This window comes from Perca fluviatilis, chromosome 4 (genome assembly GCF_010015445.1).
Source record: "Perca fluviatilis chromosome 4, GENO_Pfluv_1.0, whole genome shotgun sequence".
NCBI lineage: Eukaryota > Metazoa > Chordata > Actinopteri > Perciformes > Percidae > Perca > Perca fluviatilis.
The window spans coordinates 14,792,908-14,814,650 of record NC_053115.1 but is presented as its reverse complement, the minus strand read 5'-3'; the positions used below and the strand labels follow the sequence as shown (position 1 = coordinate 14,814,650).

General features: G+C 39.0%; 1 pseudogene; it reads right to left on the bottom strand.

Moving 5' to 3' along the window:
• Positions 1-842: 842 nt before the first annotated feature.
• LOC120557790 lies at positions 843-20,360 on the bottom strand (annotated as a pseudogene).
• Positions 20,361-21,743: the final 1,383 nt, after the last annotated feature.

The following is a 21,743-nucleotide window of genomic DNA, read 5'->3' as shown; positions in this document are numbered from 1 at the left end:
CAAACCTATCTACGTTAACCACACAACTACCAGCTTCCTGATAAGTGCACCTTTTCACAGCAAACAATTGTCTTTCAACAAATCTGATTTCACTTCACTTGCAGACTATAGTCAGAATATTATCTTCTTCTTAATGTACGTCTTGATAGGAGTGTCATTTATGCCATCCATTTGAAAAGAGACCGCCATCATAACAATTAAGCCAAAATTATCTCCTTTAGAGTAATTAGTTAAATAGATTTTTTTGATTTAGAAAATAATATTCGGTAACACTTTACTTGAAGGTATCTACATAAGAGTGACATGACACTGTCATGACACATGAACCCTAACTCTAACCGTAACTTGTCATGACAAAAACCGACTTAATGACAGAAGCATTGTCATAAACATTTATGACTTGTTTATGACCGTGTCATGTCACTCTTATGTACATACCTTCAAGTAAAGTGTAACCGAATAGTCATACTCGCCTCACGATTTTTAGTCCCGTTAACATTATACAGCACTTACTGTTGAACATTTAGTACCGCTGTTGTACTTACATTTTAAGTTTTGAGACATTGACACAAAATGTAACATCAATAAACCTAAATCACACCAGAAATGATATGCTTCTCTGAACAGCTTTCATAAGATCACGTCTATTGAAATAGTTTTTATAGTTTTACTCCAGTACTACAAGACAACTGTGGGATGAGTATTCATTTTACATACATGATTAAGAAATATTAGGTCTGCAGTTTATAAAACATCTAAGATGATCTCATTAGCATTTAAAGTCAGCAGAAAGAAATACATTTTATTTATACTAAATTTGATGCAACAGAAAAGGCCGAAAGCAGGGTGTAAATATTCTTTATTTGTCGAAAATAATTGTTTGGCATGTTTACCTGATTGCTTTAAGTAAAAAGAGTCCAGATTAAATAAAAACATACATGACAGGATGTAAACAAGGGCTGGATTGAGAGTAACTGATGTTAAACGTCATTCATGATTAATTACACAAAAGATTAAGTAGGGCTAAATATTAAAAGCGTGTGGCAGACTGCCGACAGCAGCAGAAGACTACTATAAGCTCCTGTGAACTAAGATGAACATTAACACAAAACTGGACGATGACAGTGAAAAGTGAAAAAAAACAAAACAAACAAAAACATGAGTACACCCTGTCTACAGTACAGGTTGATATGAAGATGTGCAGAGTATTTTCCTCGGCACACAATTAGCAGCAGTTAAAGCATCACATGAACACCATGTGTCTTTACATTTTTTGCTGACCAGAGGGACACTTCATGGACGCAATGAATCCTTATTCAAATGTATATCGCAGCAAGATTTGGAGTCCGACATGGATGTATTAAGGTGTTTCAGGTCTTTTCAGTCACATGAGGAGTTCAGATATGTGGCACCTTAAGGATGAGATGTAGAAAAAGGTTTTTAGTGTGAAAGTGGTTCCACAAACTGAACCAACATCCAGGTGGAAGATTTCCAACACCTACATGGATCAATGACATCCAGACTGGACCTATTCACACAGGCACTTCACTCATTAGGTCACATGTTTAAAAGCAGTCCGGTTGTGAAGCTGGAAGAAGTTCTTATATTTGTCCATGCCAAAATAAAAAAAGAAAAATGAAAACAATAATATACAGCAAGTAAATCCTCTAAAAGTAGCAGTTACAATTAACAGCATATTGTTTTATTTCTATGAACAATTAACAACTTGTTATACGTGTGAATTGTACATTGTTGTGTAAATACAATTTTTGCAAAGGGTAGACGTGTGGGGGGTAAAAGTCTTCATTGTCAAAAAGATAAATTCATTGGGAAAACAACAACTAAGTTTATGAACCAAAAAAAAAAAAAAAAACATAAAAATGCTTTGTAGGGTTGTGGCATTGATGGTTGACTTCAAATTACCACAAAATCCCAAAAATAACCATAGAAAAGACAAGGTATTTCATTTGGATTTTCAAATATACCTGAGAGCAGCAGATATTACAGTATGGCTTCATTTTCAACATTCAGATCTTTTGTTAGATATTGAAATATTTAACTAGTAGGACATTTACTACTATACCATGCGTAAGAGAGTTTCCATTTTGAGACATTTCATCCAAAATACCTTATGATCTACAAAAAATACAGTATTCAGTATCATGACTTAAAATGTGTATTTTCTTCTGCAAAGTTTAATTGTTTCAAAAAGGCTCCAATATACAGTATAGAGATCAGTCATGTTCTTGGCTTGTTTGTGTGTTTAAGGCAAACTGTGAGATAAATGCTCAGATGGGCTCAGAGAACATGTATGTACAGTAGTTACAGTTGGACACCAAATATCTCTATAGTGGAAAAAACACATTTAAAGTCTGTTAGGGGGTGCTTCTTTTGGCATGATTTTGGTTTAAGTGATGCATCTTTTAGACACAAATGTTTCTTCCAAAGACTTGGGAATAATTATGACCTGCAAGTTTAATGACAGTACATTGTCTACAATTAGGTTAAAATCATACCTGATTAAACAACAGATAGACATGATATGAAAACCCAAACATTAATTTGGCATTTTGCTTTTAAAACTGCTTAATCCAAAAGGTAACAATTAAATGGTTTGGATTCAACAAATTGCTCTCACATTTAATGATCCCATAATTCCAAATGCATTGCACAAAACATGCCGTAATGACTCCCTGTCAGAACACGCACTCATACTTGTACAGAAACACGCTCATAAAGCAGCTAATTTTACTGACTTTGCTTCACAGAGTAACTGTTTATGCAGTGCACTACCCTTTTTTTTTTAGAGACATTCCGAGTATTATTTTCCAGACTATCACTCTCACCACTGAGTGTCAGTAACACACCGTCGATTGAAGAAGTACAGCAGACCTCTGGTAATGAGCACAGTGTGGCTGCACTGCAGCCTGTGAGAGTGGCGCTACATATCTGCTGACATTTATACTATTGCTGATTAGAGGGTGCACTTGTTTGCTGGAGTCTGCTCTGATTTGATTTTTACATTCTTTATTCTGATGAGATCCTTTTTTTTGGAACTGTATGTTGAACTTTACTGCGATTGTCTAAAATTGTGTTTCACCTATACGAACCTATGGTTAATGGTAATTATAAAGCAGTTCTTTGAGGCACGCATGTAATATTAACATACATTATTTCGATCATTCTTACAGCATGAGGAAGCCACAGTCACCTTCTACAGTGGAGTGACTTTTCCAGTAACATCTTGGAGCCTGCTGATGTGGAGGTATTATTTATTAAATGGTCTCCAAAAATGTACCAGAGCTCAATCATTCGTCCATGCTTGGATCTCTCCACTCAGTTTTCTACTACTCTGCTCAGCCACTGAGGGGGTGCAGGTCCACTCTGACCTTCTCCCCAGTGCTCATCATGCCAATCGTGGGATACAAGCCTCCTACAGGTAAGGCCACTTCCCTCCGGCCCACCACCTTTCCATTTCTTGTAAAGAACACCTGTTCGAACACAAGGGGGAAGCAAGGAGATAATGTGAATATTTTGCACCGAAGGTTTAAGAGTCCACGGTTTTAATATTCCCAAATTTTGACAGCATCTCACCGTGACCTTCCTCCCCTCCAAATCTTCTCCCTCATCCTCCTCATCTTCATTGCTCGCATACAATTCATTCTGAACCTCACTGGGTTTGGGAATCGCATCGAGGTCCCAGTCGTCTACGTCATCTGAACAGGAATAGAACGAGAGGCGATCAGAGATTATACACGATGATGCACAGTGCTCTGGAGACAATATAAACATGTTCACCTCCACCGTCGAGGCTGTAGTCACGTGGAAACATGATCCCGCAGCCCATAATGTCTCCTTCAAAGCAGCGCGGTCCAAACGCGTCCCCGACCCCACTGCCCTGGAACAACTTTCCATCATCTACAAAGAACAACAGGGACGCTTATTAGTGCTTCATGTCACATGCATGAGAGAGTGTGATACAATCAAGACGCAAGACAACATCTGCCATTGCTAACATGTACACACATATTTTTGTTTGGTTGAGCAACCGACTGGTCCTTCTTAGCCGACACATATTGTACAGGCACACAAACTAATTGCACTCACTCCAACAGGTAATTTAGGGTTGCATGATTTGGACTGTGGGAGGAAACCAGAGCAACCAGAGGAAACCCACGTAGACACAGGGAAGAACATGCATCAAATATTAAGTTGGAACAATAATGCTCGTAAAGTTTATTGGGAACTAGTTTCAGCAATGCACTGTTCTGGCTGGTGGAAGCCAAAGAAAGCTACATGGAAATCATAAAGAACCTTTTAAATATTTAATTATTACTGACATGGCTAGCAAAAATAATACTAACACATCTGTACTTTCTGCCGTTGCCAAAAAACACGAGTGACAATTTGGTGCCATTACCAATTTGATTGCTAGCGACACAACGAATGTGTACACAGTGGTAGTGTAATATGGATTTCATTTAAATGCAGAGAAAACACCGACAGATCATCACGCACCATCACGATCAGCCAACACTCACCTGCATGATAGGCTATAGACCCTCTGCTCCAACCCGGATGTCTGTTTTTGGGGTAGTCCTGTGAGACAAAAGCAAAAGTGACTTTTTAGCACATCAGCTAATCTGAACAATGTCTCCATCCATTTCTTTTTCATTTTTTATTTATTGATGGACATTTTGGGGAAATTTCTCTTCTTCTCTCCCTCTCGTTTTCTGTCTTGAATGGGGCAGACTGACTCAAAATTCACCACAAAAGCAAAAAATTTGCCATTGTGTGTAGCCTTTGGCATCCAGAAATGTCAGTGTTTAGACTGACATTTAGGAATCCAAGCTGATGGATGACCTCAGATAGCTGCAGAAACGACATGAAAGCTCTGAGATAACGCCAAACCAGGTGTTGTTGTCTCACACACCTGTATATAGGATTGATCTAATTTATGTTTTAATTGGGATATCTCAACAAAGACGAGTAGACGTATTTATTGCGTGTTTAGCCTAATTAAATTTGGGCTTGCACACCATACAGACTTGACAATCTGCATACAAAATCACATCATCTATGATCACTAAAATAATACAGTTAATTGAGAGTAATAAAAGTGATTTGTAACTGGAATTTGTTCAGAGGCCAGGTATCTTTAAAAATACAACTGTGTCTGTGTTTATTGTGCAAACTCCATACCAAATGTTAGCAGGGTCTCTGGATGATTTGGAGCAGTAGTTAAAAAGTCAGCTCACTGTACATGTTTATTCCTAATTGGCCAGCAAGTGGATATATATAATTTCCAAGTGACATGTAAAACCCACAACCTAATCTCCTGATTTATAAGTATTTGCTTTTTCAAATAGAACTACATGCATTTTGTATGTAGCGTTGGGCATCCTAAAGTGTTGTTTCTCCAAAATGGTTCGTGGGACAAACAACAAACCAACATAATCTTTAACCAAGCAATGCAACACTGATCAGCTGATTCACCTGCAGACTACGCGACTTTGAGTTGGATTTTACTGTAATAAAAACAGATTGGGAAGTGTAAAGTCTAAGTAACCATATAAGCCCCTGTAAGCAGAGCACTAACGTGATCATGGGTACAGCAACAGGTGAGAAAAGTAGATAAGAGTGAAGGAAAACCACAGAATTAAAGAGATGAGGTGTGTAGAAAACAGAGACGATGGGACTTTACCCCGAAGCGACAAAAGGGAAAGGAATGCACCATAAACAATTGCTTCTTCATCCAATACAAGCAGCCACTGAGCGACTAGTAACAGTTAAGCATGTATTACCCAGAGACTGAGAGACACCTTTGTTTTGACATCTGTAGCGAGAGGTAATGCTTCCCATCAGCAGACTGGTGCGTCTTGCAGGAGATGACGGAGGATGGAACAAAACCTCAGGAATGACCGTTTGATGTATTTAAAATGCTACACCAAAACCGCAGCCACGTTGAGAAAAACAATTCCTGGAAAACAATCAGCGAAATGACAGAGCTCTATTCTCCACACAGTCTGACCCGAGGGCACAACGTGCCCACACCTCACACAGTAACTACCGGTGGAGGAGTCAGGGGGAGCTTAATGTCAAGGATGAGTGCACCAACAGTGATCCACCACCTCCCAGGCTGAGAGCACCATCACAGCTGGCAAAACAGCAGTGTGATTAGCAAGACTGAAGCTCAATCAATTAGCATCCAATAACTGGGAATCCCAGCGAGGGGAGCACAATCATTTCATATCTGCTGTTTAAATGCCACGATGATGGCTGCATCCCCCAGCCACCATTCTGCTGTTTTAATTCAAACAGGATGTGCACACGAGTTCATGAGATTTTCATGTGAGGCCAAAAGCAGCCGGTTGCAATTCTGATGTGTAAACATTCAACAAGTCTTCTCTCAGACCCGACTTATTTCCAAAATATGGATCATCTCTTGATGTCATCATTTGTGATTTAATACCACCTAATTAATTAGGACATCAACCTTTAATTGTTTAGCCTGAGGATCTTTGGCATACCTTTAATTCTTTTCTATTCATCCCATCTTGTGTACGGTGACTGACTGTGTGAAAAGAGGAAGTAAAATAAAGCAGGAACTGAAAGAATCTAAGACAAAACATCAGATACTCTCAACTTATCCCATGCCTAACCTTTCATATACTCGACTGCAGTGTTCTAGTTGACATGGCAGATTAGCATGTAAACCGATCAACCTGCTTTCTATGGAAAACCAGATGTGGGGGTAAAATGAGACAATATTTATTCTGTTGTTAGCTTTTCCTCTTTCCATCACTCAGACTGGAAACAGTGAGAGCAGTGGTGCATATGATGGATAGCGATGACGAGGTGTGTGTGTGTGTGTGTGTTTTTTTTTTTGTGTGTTTTTGTGTGTGTGTGTGTGTGTGTGTGTGTGTGTGTGTATGTTGAGTGGGGGTGGGGGGGTGTGTGTGTGTGTGTGTGGGGGGGAGGGATTTCTTTACCAACAGATAACCACAGAGTGTGCAGTAAGTAACACGGTGTGACAACACCCCGCCCCCCCCCCCAAAAAAAAAAAAAACCCCCCCCCCCCCCCTTCCCCCCCCCCCCGGGGGAGCCCCCCAGGCCCACCACCCCCCCCCCCCCCCCCCCCCCCCCCCTCCCCCCCCCCCCCCCCCCCCCGAGAAAAAAAACAACACACACACACACACACAAACAAACACCACAAAAAAAAAAAAAAATTGTAATAAATATATTGGAGCATCTATCAGGTAAAGAGACACATATTTCTCTCATGAGTTCAACAACAACAACACTAAAAGAAGAAGGAATATTGGATTTACATTCATGGGGTGGCCAAAAACATGACTGCAAAATAAATGCCAATGTTGCTTAATGTACTGCTGGATGTGTAATTAGACACTTTTTTGGCTAAAAGCTGTGGTTACTGCATACACTACGCCTTAGCTACAACAACTTTGTAAAATGATAATAGGTCTATAATATATATTTTAGTCAAAGACATGAAAAGTTGAATTCATAACTAATAAAACACACCCTTGCTCAATTCAATACACTCAGGGGTTTTGGCTCTACAGCCTTATCTAGGTCTATCTATGTTAGCTTATGTTAGCTAACTAAAGTAGATAGTAGTATATAACAAACAATACCGCGTCAGTTAGGGGACTTCATGACCCTTCTTTACTTGTGTTACGGTTACATTATGTTTTAGCATATAGCATCTTCCCATGTTTGTCACTTGTGGCCACAGTAGCTGCTGTTCACAAAAGGTTACAGATCACTTTAAGTAGTGTATCTGTCTCATATAGAGAGCTGAAGTCCTGCCCTACTTCAAAAAGTAGCTTCTGTGCCACTGGCCTCTAAAACGTGTTATGCAGCACTTGTTTTTTTCTGAAACAGCTCAAACCGTGTGACAAGAATTACTTTCTGTATTTGCTATTCCATGCAAACTCATTAAATAAACATGCTTTTAGATTTAAACCTCACAATCATTTGAGTCTTATTATTATTTAGATAAATAAATGGAAACACTATCTAGCTTTAGTCAAGCAGGCTGTTAAACATAATGTATGATTAGGCATGTAAAAAAAAACAATAGCTTAAAGCAAGAAATCATTTACCTCTGGGCAATTTTGAAAAAATGTTTATGAAAAGGCAGGGTGGGTATAATCTGAGAGAAGAACTAAACTTTAAAAAGCTCAAAATAAGAACAACTTTAAAAAGTTTATGCATCACGATCTCTGGGGTGAGTTTGTGGAAACCATTCCGGAGCAGGTGCTAAAACATTGTACAAACATTATACAGTTTAAATAATTATATATGTATAAAAACGCTTTATTAAAAGGATATGAGGAGGAAGAGAGGTGATTGTGAGTGTGGGTTAATATACTGATTGTACTGGGGTGGGTGATTGGGGTAATGGGTTGTTTGGTGCAAAATGTAAAAAATGTTTGGTAGGTGTTTAAAATTATATATATATATATATATATATATATATATATATATATATAATGCATATTTGTTATCTTGCTATCTCAGCTATGAATATATAATATAAAATGTATGATATATACATATACAAAATGTATAATATATACAGGAACTATTTAAAGTTGAATGAGGGGTGGGAAAAATGCATGCATCGGCTTAGTCCCGCTCTTTTTTGGACAGATTGAAGATATTGTTTGTAACACTTTATAGATCATTTTGGTGTGTTGCTACACACTTAGTCTTTTTATATTTGATTTTATTGTTGTTATTTTTTGTTTGAAATAAAAAAAAGAAAGAAAGAAAGTTTACTCAAATTATTATAACAACCCAAAAAACTCCTGGGTTCATCCCAGACTGTACGCTGCATTTCACTGCTAGTCATATCATGTCTGACATGGCTGCTGCCTCCCTCTCAGGTTGGATAGAGATGGGAGTTGAATAAGATGAAAGAGCATGTTTTATTCACACATTATCCTATTAGGGACGTTGGATGATGAGGTGAAAAACTAGGTCATAACGTCATGCAATCCTTTCTTCTGGAAAAATGGGGCAGGGTTTGGATTTGTCATCCCTGCGAAATGTTTGGGTACTAAAAGCAAAGCTACAGCAACACAACAGAGAGAACTGTTTACTGCATGCAGCAGAGGACATCAACACCAACAAAGCAGAGTCCATTTCCAGAGTGACCTTCCCAAATGTCATCAGAGCAGTAGATGAACTCTGTGAGTGTCTAGGCCCAACATCTCGTTGCCAACATGGTTGCCAATTAGCAACGTTAAATTCACTCTTCTTTCATCAACAAACAGCAGGTTGTGTGAAATTTTAAAAATAGACCAATAGTATTGAAAACGTGTGCAATCTCATTAAATCCAACCACTGTCATTTCAGCACTAATAATAATAATAATAATAATAATAATGTGACGCTAGTTTATTTGCTTGAATCTTAAATCATACACCTACTTTAAATAAATAAGATATATTCCAAGTCTCATCCATCAGAATTTACAGGCTGATTCATTTTCAGAGAACTTGTGTTTTCTCATACTCCTCCTTCTCTTCCCTTTCTGGCAGTATATAAGCACAACCTCAAGAGGTAAACAGTTGCTCCGGAGCAATTGCAAATAGATGAAGAAACCCAGAAACCACAATGCCTAATAAAGCATGTTTCTACCAAGCAGTCCGGTTCAGTTCAGTTCGGTTATTTATGCGCTTCCATTGTCAAAAGTTGTGGATGGTACCAATAGAACCGCTCTGTTACGTCCCGTTTTTTTTTTGTCACAATAACAAGGTTTTTCAGCTTGTTTCTCAGCGCATGGCTGTCCACGGCTGTTACCATCTAGTAACAACCCTGCCTACATTTAAGAGTAGTGTCTACGGTGGAACAGAATCAGAGCAGATCCAGTGTTTAGGTACATGTCCATGCGGGTTACGTACGGCTCTAAAGGTACTATACCGAAAGTGTTTGATGGAAGCGTGGCTAAAGTGCAAATCCTGTAATTTAAAAACTTAAATATCACATAAAAAGCCTTGAAATTCCACAGAAAAGCACCACTCTTGCTTTGTTAATAACATGTTTTATTTTTTGGAGCGTGTGATTGATGATGCAGGGAGATCAGACAGCGGTTTGGGAGCCCTGCGTTCATACAGGACAGGGCCAAATTTGTAGAAATTAAGGATAATTAAATGTGTGGGTGGCATACAGGTACTGCCTAAGGGCTATTCAGCTGCGATCCCTTCCCATCCCCTTTCTATTGAGGTTTTGCATCAACGCCTGAGTCAGACACAAACACTGCAGTCCTACCGTCACAGGGAGGGGTGGAGTCCCAAACAAAGAGAGAGAGAGGTCAAGCAGTGCTTTAAAGAAAATATTGGTCTTTTCTTATCAGGTATTTAGGAAAAAGCAAATATTTATGTCTATAGTTGTATATTTATGAGATTTGGTTAAGACTTGCAATCTAAACATTTGCATTTGCACCCTGATTTGGATTTGACCTGGATCCACCAGTTCCAAATAGGCTTACTGATAGTGTTTGTGGACAGATTTCGTATTTAACTTTTTGATCAATTCCCGTTGCAGTTATTCACTTCCAACAATTCTGAATAAAACCATCAGAGAAGACGGAGGCAGACTTAATAAGTGTCTGTACGTGTCCGGTCTTGGACATGTTGGCCAGAGTATACACTGCTAGGGTTCGAGTTCTCCACAAACTCTTTGTTAAATGTACTCCACCGATTTAATATTGTCTCACAACCATGGTGATATTTAAAAAAAAATCTAAATCGATGAAGCAGAATCAGAGCAGTTCTTTTCTACACATTGTTCTTCTTTGTCAAAACCTGGCACCTACATTAGCCACAATGCAACTCTAACTGCTGACAGTCAGGTTGGCGATTTGGGTGCGTTATGCAGCTAATGTAGCCTCAAGCAGAGATGAGTAGCGAGCTACAGAGATCTGGTAAACTCGCTTCTTTCTAACTCCTCACTTCCAGATTTTCAAATTCATCAGACTTTACACAGCTCTCTCTGGAGCCTCAAAATGCTTTATACAACTTTTTTTTTTAAAGTGCTCATATTATGCTCATTTTCAGGTTCATAATTGTATTTAGAGGTTGCACCAGAATAGGTTTACATGGTTTAATTTTTCAAAAAACACCATATTTTTGTTGTACTGCACATTGCTGCAGCTCCTCTTTTCACCCTGTGTGTTGAGCTCTCTGTTTCAGCTAACGAGTGAGGCATCTCACTTCTGTTCCATCTTTGTTGGGAGTCGCACATGCGCACTACCTAGGTAAGGAAAACTAGCTAATGTCAACTTTAAAATGTGGTTGAGGAGTCAAGGTTCAAACATCAGTTAGCAGCCATCCTTAATTAAAGCTTTCTGATGTATTCCAGATCAATAATCTGGTGTACGAAGAGTCTCGTTCCGCTTCATCCTCCCAACCAATCATTACACAGCATGAACCTTTCAAGGGAAACAACCGGTCACATTTTTTGTTTACTGTATATTTAATGTCCCTGACTGGCAGACCTGAATACAAAAGAACTTGAAAAAAAAAAAAGCCCATTTTTGAATACATTTTTCCTTTTGTCTATCTCTCAGCAACAGGACTTACCATGCCGGTCACTTTGACGTCATGGAGACGGCCCCAGTCCTCTTCATGACTATCCACAATCATCTGTCCATCATCCTCCTCCATCCCACATTCAGCGTTCAGATCCAGCTGCACTTCTTCCCCCAAAGAGTGCATTCCCACGGCCGGGTAGAGAGCATCAGGAGATGCTGGGATTTCCACACTGCCGACCTTGGCACACATTCAGATACCGTATTGTTTAGGGAAAGGTAGCTGGGAACTCTGTATACATTCACAAATAAAATTGTAACAGTGAATAAATTCTGTCTAAGGTGAAGTAATATGATGGTAACAAAGCACTTACCTCTTTGCCATTTTTGGTAAAAAACACCGTTAGCTGTCTATCATCAGAGTCCAGAGATACTCCACAGCCGATTCTGTCACCTCTGCAGCATTTTGGGCCAAACTGCTGTCCTACAGTGTTGCCATTATACAGCCTGTGGAAAGACAAGTTGGGGAGGTTGAATGGCTACTCAGGTATGTTGTATTACAAATTTCAGCTAGAGATGATCATTCACGCTTTTATATCATCCTGGCTAGACTACTGCAATTCCTGACCTGGGTCGCTAACAGCCGGGGCAGGACAAATTACGTGACTGGTTGGAAATGACAGTGGGGCAGTCGTCACAGGTTGCCACCTATGTTCGCTGCACACTTTAAAAGACAACAACAACATACATTTTGTCTCACTGTGCTTTACGCTGGGTTTTCACAATAGACTGTATAAATCTAGGATGTTCACAGGCAGCTTCAACAGCAGCAGAGCGGAGCGGTTCAATTCATTTCTGAACAGTCCGCTGGCAGTTGGTGCCCGGATGTTCACTAGTCTACCTTTTGCAAGTTTTCCAGGCGAAACTGCCTGTAAAAACGTATGAAATCAAGTTTTGTTTAATCCTCTCGGCACTGCCGCTCTTACTCCCTCTCTCTTGCTCGAGACGTCTACAGACTGCAGTTCAGAGCGGCTGCTGGGTAGCGCGAATCTCTCGCTGTTTTTCTCTGACTTTAAAAAAAAAAAATGAGCTGTGAAGCCAACAGCAAAGCCCAACTTTACTTTTAATGAAATCAAACAAAGAGAAACGTTCTCCCCTCGTCTTAAAATAGTCGATACAAGAGTAACCTACTTCCTTGTCCAGCTGCTGCAATAAATACGCAGAGGAGGAGAAACCACTGTACATCTGAGAAGTGTTTGATGGTCATTTATTTGTGCTTTTTAATCACTGCAAAACAATCATAAAATAAGCTTTATTTATCTCTCCCTACTGTGCAACGACAGATTCAAGTAGCTACAAAACATTAGTTCTGCTGGTATACAGATGGACTGGAGTATGTGATGTTATAGTGCGGAACTCGTGCGGAACTCGGAAGCCGAAGCTGGGAATGACGTCACACCCGAGTTGAATGCCTTCCATTTACAAGTCGGATTTTCATTGTTTTCATTAGATCTAGCCAGGTTAGCCATTGCTAGCAACAACGCATTACGCTGGTTTTTGTGCATACAAACAGTGTAACAACATGTCAACAGACAGAAGATGGACAGCACTGTGCGTACGACTGATTTAGTGAGACACAAATAACACAGAAGTGCTTATAACTGTTTGTTACTACAGCTTTCACAACTGTTGATGCACCGAGCAGCCACTTGGATTTTTAGCTCGGGGTACTCTGTGGTTGCTCGAGTTCCGAGCTTGGAAATCCGAGGTCACGGGGCGTGCTTACGACTTTGACCTCGGAAAACCTGAGTTCCGAGTACAAATGGAACGCACTATTAGCTGTTCACTGAATATGACATGAAAGCCCCGCCCATTTCTAGCACTTAAGGTAATTGTTATGCATTGCTCCCGGGGTGACCCAGGTGATCTCTGAATTGTCATGATCAGGGATACCCATGTAGACTGGCTTGGTTTGAAAGGTTTGAGGAGGGCTGAACGCTGATCAGACAGCCCAAGCCTGGTAGGTGGTGCGAAAGAGGTATGAGTAATATAATCTCTTAATGGCCAGTATGGACAGGAGGAATGATTACAGCCAGCAACACCTGTTTCAACATTCATATGGGCACCTGGCTATTGTTAAGACATTGTTATAAGACAGACAGGAAAACAATTGTGAACCTAACCTTTAAGAACATGTTCTGTGAGCTTGTGAATGTACAGTATAACATTATGTTGTGTCAGAAGTACATTATTCTGCTGCATCTCCATGTATCATTAAGAGAGTGTACAATGTATGTAAAGAAAATCGTCATTGTCACATACTTGCCATCATCAGCATGAAAAGCCACAGAGTGTGGGAGCCAGCCGGGCTGATGGTCCAGCTTGTAGAGCTGAGGTACCAAACCAACGGCAATCATTCCCCTCACTCCTGTATCGATAATGGTCACCTGCAAACACCACAGGTTCAATAATCACCCAGAAACAAGAGAGGAAGTATCACTGCAGTTAAAATGCAGCTTTATAGAGACTCCAAAACCAGAAACGGATTATCTTTGGAAAGTCTTCAAACAGTAATATAATCAAATTTTCCCTTATTTTTTATCTGCAAACAAACACATTTTCAAAATTGTGAGCGTAAAAACGCAGTTTCTTCTAAATAATATGATTAATTTCATTCTTGCTCTGACACATCTTAGGATGTCGAACTTGAATTCACAAGAAGCCGTTTTAACAACCAGAGCAATGAGTAATCTACTCATTACATACCATGTGTGGGAGGCGTTTATATTGTGCATAAGCAGAGAAAGATAAGGCAGAGGAAGATAAGGTAAGGGTGAAGTACATAGCTAGATAGTCTTTTTCTTTTAATCAGAACTTTTCATTTGGTGGATTTTGTCATACTGATATATCAAATAACGAGCAAGCAACGTAATCCTGTTCATACAGCTAAGACTAATTTTAATTTCAATCAACAAGACACAGCCATGCTACCTGCTCTGCTAAGCTGAACCTATGTTTTAAGCTAAATGCTAATGCTAGCATTTAGGGGTGACCCCGAATAGTCGAATATTCGATGCTTTGATCAAAGGAGCCTGATTCGACTGCCAATCTCACAGTCAAATCTTCGCAGAGGCAGTATGAAACGAGGATCATGCCATTTTGGCTATATGTGGGTGCTCAATGTCTGATTTTACATAGAACTACCCATTTTCTCCCATCAAGTTAATTAGTATGATATAAATATCAACATACAAGTTTTTGACTTTGTACTTTTCACATTTTTATTTACGTCATTGTAAATAAAAATGTGAAAAGTACAAAGTGAAAAATAGCCTCGGGAAGGAACTTGTTTTGGTGGAACAAAGGACGGTTGAAAAAAAGGACATACGGCTAGTCGACGATAGGCAAGTATTGACAATTCCGATTCGACTTTGTAAATTCTTATTCGTGGACACCCCTACTAGCATGGCAAAGTGCTCACAATGACAACGCTACCACGCTGATGATTAGCAGGTATAATGTTTGTTCGCCATCTTAGTTTTGCATGTTAGCATGCTAATTAGCATTAAGCACAAAGTACAGCTGAGGCTTATGGGAATAGCATTCGTTTTGCAGGTATTTAGCTATAAACTAAAGTATTGGAAAAAATGTTATGCTGGTGCTGCTACCGGTGTAGGGGATCACCAAAGTCAGAGGGACTCTTATTCTCTGCAGACCATGAATGTCTCTATAAAATGTCATGGCAATCCATCCAGTAGTTGTTGAGACATTTCAAGTGGATAGTCCACCTCGTAGCGTTACAGATTTTATGGTAGGAAAATCATTCATGGTGACATCAACATGCCCATTTGAGTGCTGCAGGCTTATTTGCCATAAAAGCTTTCGGTTTCTTCTCCTTCAGGCTTTTTTACATGCCATCACATTTTGCTTTTGGGTTGGCACTGCTTCTCTTTTCACTTCATGGAAGTTTTCCAAACCAATCTAAAACTATATAGCATATCTTTGTTAAAAAACTGCATGTTGGTTCAAAGTGAAAACCCCGAAGTAAAGACCTGGCCTTTACCATTGTTATCATAACTGAATACTGACCATATGACATCATCCCTAGGGAGCTGTACATGGACGCATTGCTATCGGAGCACTGCTGGCAAATGCAGGGCGAGGAGCAGAGGAAACTTTTAAGTTATTTCCCATGACCTCAACAATGGCCTATTGAGTGAGGATAAGTCCCTTTTTTTCTATGTCAGTGTAAAACATGCAGATGAGGCCTAAAATCTACCATCAGATCAACAATCAGCATCCACTTCACTATCATTTATTAGCCTATTTGTCCATTTACGCAAATCGCTTCCTCCCTCCTCCTACATGACTCCCACAAAGTGAGTCACAGGGATGAAGCACACGCAAGTTTAAAAGGTTGAGAGGGTTAGTTACTGTTTCACTACACGTCAGACCGGGGCAGGATGTGTGTGTGCTAGGCAAGTTTGAACATGGTTCATTCTGAGAAACAGTCACTGTCCTGGGATGTTTGTGCACTACAGTGTCTAGACTACCAAGAACCGTGAAATAAACAAACCAGCACATGATTTGTAATGAGCTGCGACTTACTGTATTTGGCTTTGTGAAACTAGTTTGTCAGGCAAGCCCCTGTATTAGATTAAGTCAGTTCACCCATCAAGTCAAAAGCACCACAGAAACTTGTATATACTGTATCTGTATGCAGCAGCTGTAAATGCAGTGTTACAGTATGTAAGAGAGCATTGACCCTTCATACTGTCTGACAGAGATTTTGCTGGCTGCTAGCTCAGGCTGTTTACAAATAAAGAATCTGACTCAGCTGGTGTCAACAGCACGGTATTGTATATTTTAGCCACCTGGCAGCAACTAAGACTTGCGACTGGCATTTTAGCACAATATCATGCAAGTAGCCATCAAGTGCATAGTTCACGTTTTGAAGGCAGATTGAAAGTTACAAAGCCAGACGTTTTCAAACAACTCATGCAGCTAACATGATCTTAATTAGCTAGCTAGCTACAACTAAAAACTGCCCGCAACAGCTGTGATTTCAGCCGTCAAAATCAACAGTTGCTGGCTAGAGATGTGAAGCCTGCTTTTTGTCAGAATTCAAGAACTTGAATTTTAAGTTTAAAATCTGCCTTCGTTATCATTGTAAACGACATAGATTCCATGCAAGGGTGGAAGGCTTGACAGGCATAGCAACAGTAACTAAGAGGGGCGGGGCTTACAACACCTTTGTATGAAGTGAATCCATGTTAATAATAGCATGAATTTTCTGCAGATAAATTGCAGGAAATGTGTGCGACTTGATTGAGTACATGTACTGAGTTCCTGGAAGACTAAAGCTCTTCCTACTTGGTTTCTCCTCTGATCCAAAAATACATTGCTGTCTCTTCTTAATGACAAAGGTTTTACAATAAAGAAATAATGCAATCAAAAGACAATGTATTGACCCTAACTGAACTTGGTAAGTTTAATGAACAGTGTGTCAACATCAAAGTTGTTCGAAAAGAGATCTGTTGCTATTTTCTGGGCTGGGGCTGAGACTTAATTGCTGATGCTGCTTCTGAATTTGGTGTAAAAGATTTTGGCATAATAGCTTTAGTAATCAATACTGTACTCCCATTGTCCCAGCGCACAATGTAGAAAGAGCTGCCAGGTGATTCAACACATTTATTTCCAAGCTGAAAGATCTTTGTTTCTGATAAAAGTGCTGTTGCCAGAAGGTGTCAAGATTTTCTTTTTCACTGCGGCTCAGTGAGATGAAGACTAGCAGTCAGACACAATGGCCTGCCAAGTCTCCTGTCATCAACACAGAACAAGGGCTGTGTCCTAAATCCATAATAAATACTAATGCTTTAAAGTTAACACTATATACTACTCTTCACAGTACAGTTTTGACAGTTAGTGTACAAAAAAATTAATGTAATTTATCATATTCTACGCGCAAGGAATGAAACAAGATGTGGATCACTGCTCACAGTTTCAAATATACTGCAGAAGTTTTTACCAAACACTAATACTTTATTTTTTGTTGTTGTGTTAAATGTCTTGTGGTTGAAAACTGTTTGTTATTTCCAGTTCTAATGAGCTCCTTCATTTCAGTGATGTACTGTATTGTGGGACATCAATACCACAAAAAACAATTAATTTGTATGCATACTAGTATCCTTGATTATATTCAATTCTGTAAAACCTCTACTGGGAACGCATTACAAACTCAAAACCCCTGTAAAATGAGTGTGGAAATGGAGACACAGTACTTCACAGTAGAATAACCCTGTACATACTATATGTTTGCATATAGTATGTACAGCTTACACTCTTGATTAATTCCCAGGAATATTCACTTTTATCTTCATTTGTTATGTTAAAACAATTCTGAGCAATTGGGCTGTTGTATCACACCATATTCTTCTTAATGTAAAACATATTTGATAAAAGGTAAAAGAGTGGAGAGCTATCTTATCTCATTGTAGGGTGACCTCTTCCACCAGTCCAGGGTCAGTGGATGTAAAATAGCCTACAGGCTAATTCTGGCACATTTTCCCTTTTATGTATTATTAGTGTGCATTGTCCCTGACAAATAAACCTGAATTAAATAAATAAATAAATACCAAAAATGTTGTGTACTGTCAAAAGTAGACAGCTGTGCAGTCAATAGAGTACAGAGTATAACTAGTGAGAATAGCTGAAAACCTGTTGGACTGATGATGCTTATTTATGTTCACAAGGATATTACACTGGCAGTTAATCAACAATGAAGCTGTAGTACATGACCCCCTCCCCAGCTCAGGTGTGAGTTCAGTTTGGGTTCATCATTGAATATCACACTGAGACTAGTGAGGACACAGAGTAAAGAATTATTGTAAATCAGTCAGGTAAAATCAAATAACTAAATGACGAGTGTGTGGCTGTAACATTGAACTGATCAACTCTTACTTCAAAATAGCGATTTCTTCTTGACAATGGCCTGGCTGCCACAAAACAGCCAACTTCATCTGAATTCCCATGATACCTACAAAGAGATGCAAAAAGAAAAAGAAAATATTACTATAATCATGACTTCTGACAAATGCAAGCAAAGTGGGATGCTAATGCAGCAAGCAAAGGTAGAGCTCTAGCATAACAAATAAGGGACTTAACCATATTACAAATCTGTGTCTCCAGTTCAAATAGTCATGGTGGCATTGCTCATCACTGTTACCTGAGTATGTCCCCGTCTCTAAGCATCCTTTTGAGCCGCTCCCGGTATCGCACCGCTCGCACTTCACGAATTTCTCGAATTCGCCTCCTCCAGTTCAGAAAGCGATAATGAATGTTTATGTCGTCCATGTCTGAAAATCATTACAATCTAAGACACAGGGAAATAAATCACAAAGATGTATTACTGCTTTAGAGCAGGTCAACTAACATTATATATGTATTGAAATACAATGTAATTTGTTTCTGATGATATTTTAGACTAAAGTATTCAACAACAAGGGCCTGGCTTTGATCCTCAGGCTAAGAGTTGGTGCGTTTGTTTTTCCATTTACGTTTAATCCCACATTCCAGAGACAAGCAAAGGCCTGGACAGTGATTGTACACTGCCAACAGGCACACACACTACATTACGCCCCTATTTGTGTTGGTCAGGTGTCTCCCTTGGGTGTTTTCCACCCCATGTGAACTTCACCTGACTCGAGCATAGAGTTAAACTTCTGTTAATGCCTGTGTATAAAAGACACCCTTGACTCAGTGATGTGTTTCTGGTCTTTCTCTACCTGAAGTACTGCAAACATAAATGCCAACATTTGAACTTAATGTCTCACTGGTCTATGACTGCAACAAATTATAACTGTTATTATTTATCATATCAATCTGCCAATAATTTTCTCAGTCAATCAATCAATCAATCAAACAAACAATCAATCAATCAATCAATCAATCGTTTAGTCAAAAGTCAAAACATAATGAAAAAATCACAAATTAAAACCCGAAAAAAATCTGTTATTAGGCTAATATATTATAATATTTTCTGTCCATCAATTAATGAATTAATGTATCAACTCAACTGTGGTGTATTTAATCTATTATGATGTTTTCCCCTGTCAGGTTATGTCAGAGGGAATCAGGTAAACACGTTTTCATAGTCAGGATTTGTTGGTCCTTTTTAAATTCATAACTCAGTATTTTAATACAAAAGCATTTAAGTGTGTGGATTTTTATTTTAGCTGGCTCAGTTGTGGGTCATCATTACACAAGCGTACGGAGCCCCACGTAGTATTACACAGACTGACGTAGGGATAAAATAGTTTCGTTCACTGAATATGTTGTGTGTTCCTGGAAATGATGGGCTAATTTTTTGTGAAGATAAAACAAAGTTACCAACGTAAATATGACTAAAAAGTAGTTAAGGATCTAACCGGTGATGTGTTTTGATAAAGTAAACAAATATGCGAGCTATCGCCTCGTGTTATTATTTGTAGCGTGTTAACTTCTCTGCTTTACCCTTTTACGAGCCTACCCTAAATGCCGCATCGTATTTCCCAAACTACAGGCAGGACTCGGTTGGCCGGCTAGCTGCTTTCAGCGTTACAAAATTATCGCTAATAATGTACTGTAAATATGACTGTATCTCAGGTTATAGTCAAACTACTCAAAGCCTATCTGTCTCATGATGGTTCCTTACTGTTTTAAAACTTGTAACGCGTCGTCCTTCGGTTTTTCTTCCAATTTTAAGGAGATGAAGTCTGTCACTTTATGTCCAACCTGCGCCGTCGGAAGTCCCGCCCTCTCCACCAATCACATGAGAGGATAAATACAGTGTGTGTAGTCCTTAACCTGTGAACTGCCGTGTGTTAATGTAGTCTTTCAAAAGGCTTCTTTCTGTGGTTTTACAGTTGATGTTGTACATGTGTAACCTGAGGAGTACAAATAGGCTACTGTGTGTCGACATACAGTAAAATCTGGATCAAAAAAAATTATTCTATTTATTATTTCTTCTTACTCAAACTCATCGGCCTTGGCTCATTTTCTGTGAAGAACATAAACAAATAACTTATTTTCAATGACTGCACACAGTACACCCCCCCTACACATAACTATTACATATGAGGTGTTTGGGTCTACTGCACCCCAGTGTATTTCATTTTTACTTATTTATTTTAAGTATTTTTACATACATTTTTACAAAATGACTGTATTGATTTAAAAGCCTAATAATGTGGTGGGTCCACCAGACCCGGGAACATTGGCTGTGTAACAAAAATATGAACACCACACAAGGGTTAAGACCTTAACAAGAAAAAAGAAGCATTGTCCCCTCACCAGTTTTTATAAAAAAGTTGTTTAGTAAGTAAGTAAGTAGCCTATTGCTTTACGGCTGTTTAGTCACAATAAGCGGGATATTGTATTGAAGTTTGCTTGGAACATCTTTTTCCCGGGTTAATAATCTGTGAGAAGCATAAAGAAAAGAAAGACAGGGATTGTTTAGAACTTTACCAAATATCATTCTGTCAGTGATGCAATGTGGCCCTTTCATTTTCATTTAATGTTTCTCCTATCACAGGGTTATCTAATGGTAATGTGATATCTATCTATGTCATTTTTTTGGAAATGGAATTAAGAAACGGTTACATAAAATACGCAAAAATAAAAGAACATGGGACTTTTTCCCCCCACCAAAACATCAAGATACCTTATCCCAATAATGAACAAAACCCCTATGAATTCAGTATCATCCCCAGAGGCCTAATACATCCTAACATAGGACAAATCAAATAATTCAGTTGTTTTACTCTGTTAATGTGTTTTCAAGTAGTCTAACCTCTACTTAATGATATTTAAGTTAAGTGAATGTATTTCTGTATTGGCCTACATTTACAACTATAATTGTATTTGTATCTGAGATGAAGTGGTCACAAGCTGTGTATTAAGACTGAAGAGATTGTGTCTTTTAATTTAACCTGTTTGTGACTCACAGCCAGTGGAATTTACAGGGTGGGACATTATGCTCGTGGCTATTAATGTCTTAGTCATCCAACCTCGAGTGGCACTCCTTCAGAGTCGGCCATTCTCTTTAAATCTTTAGCCCTGCAGTTACAGACTCCGTAAACACGCTCTGAGAACAAAGTGTTTGTTTAGTGGTTGCTATTTAAAGAAAAGTCAAAACAATGTC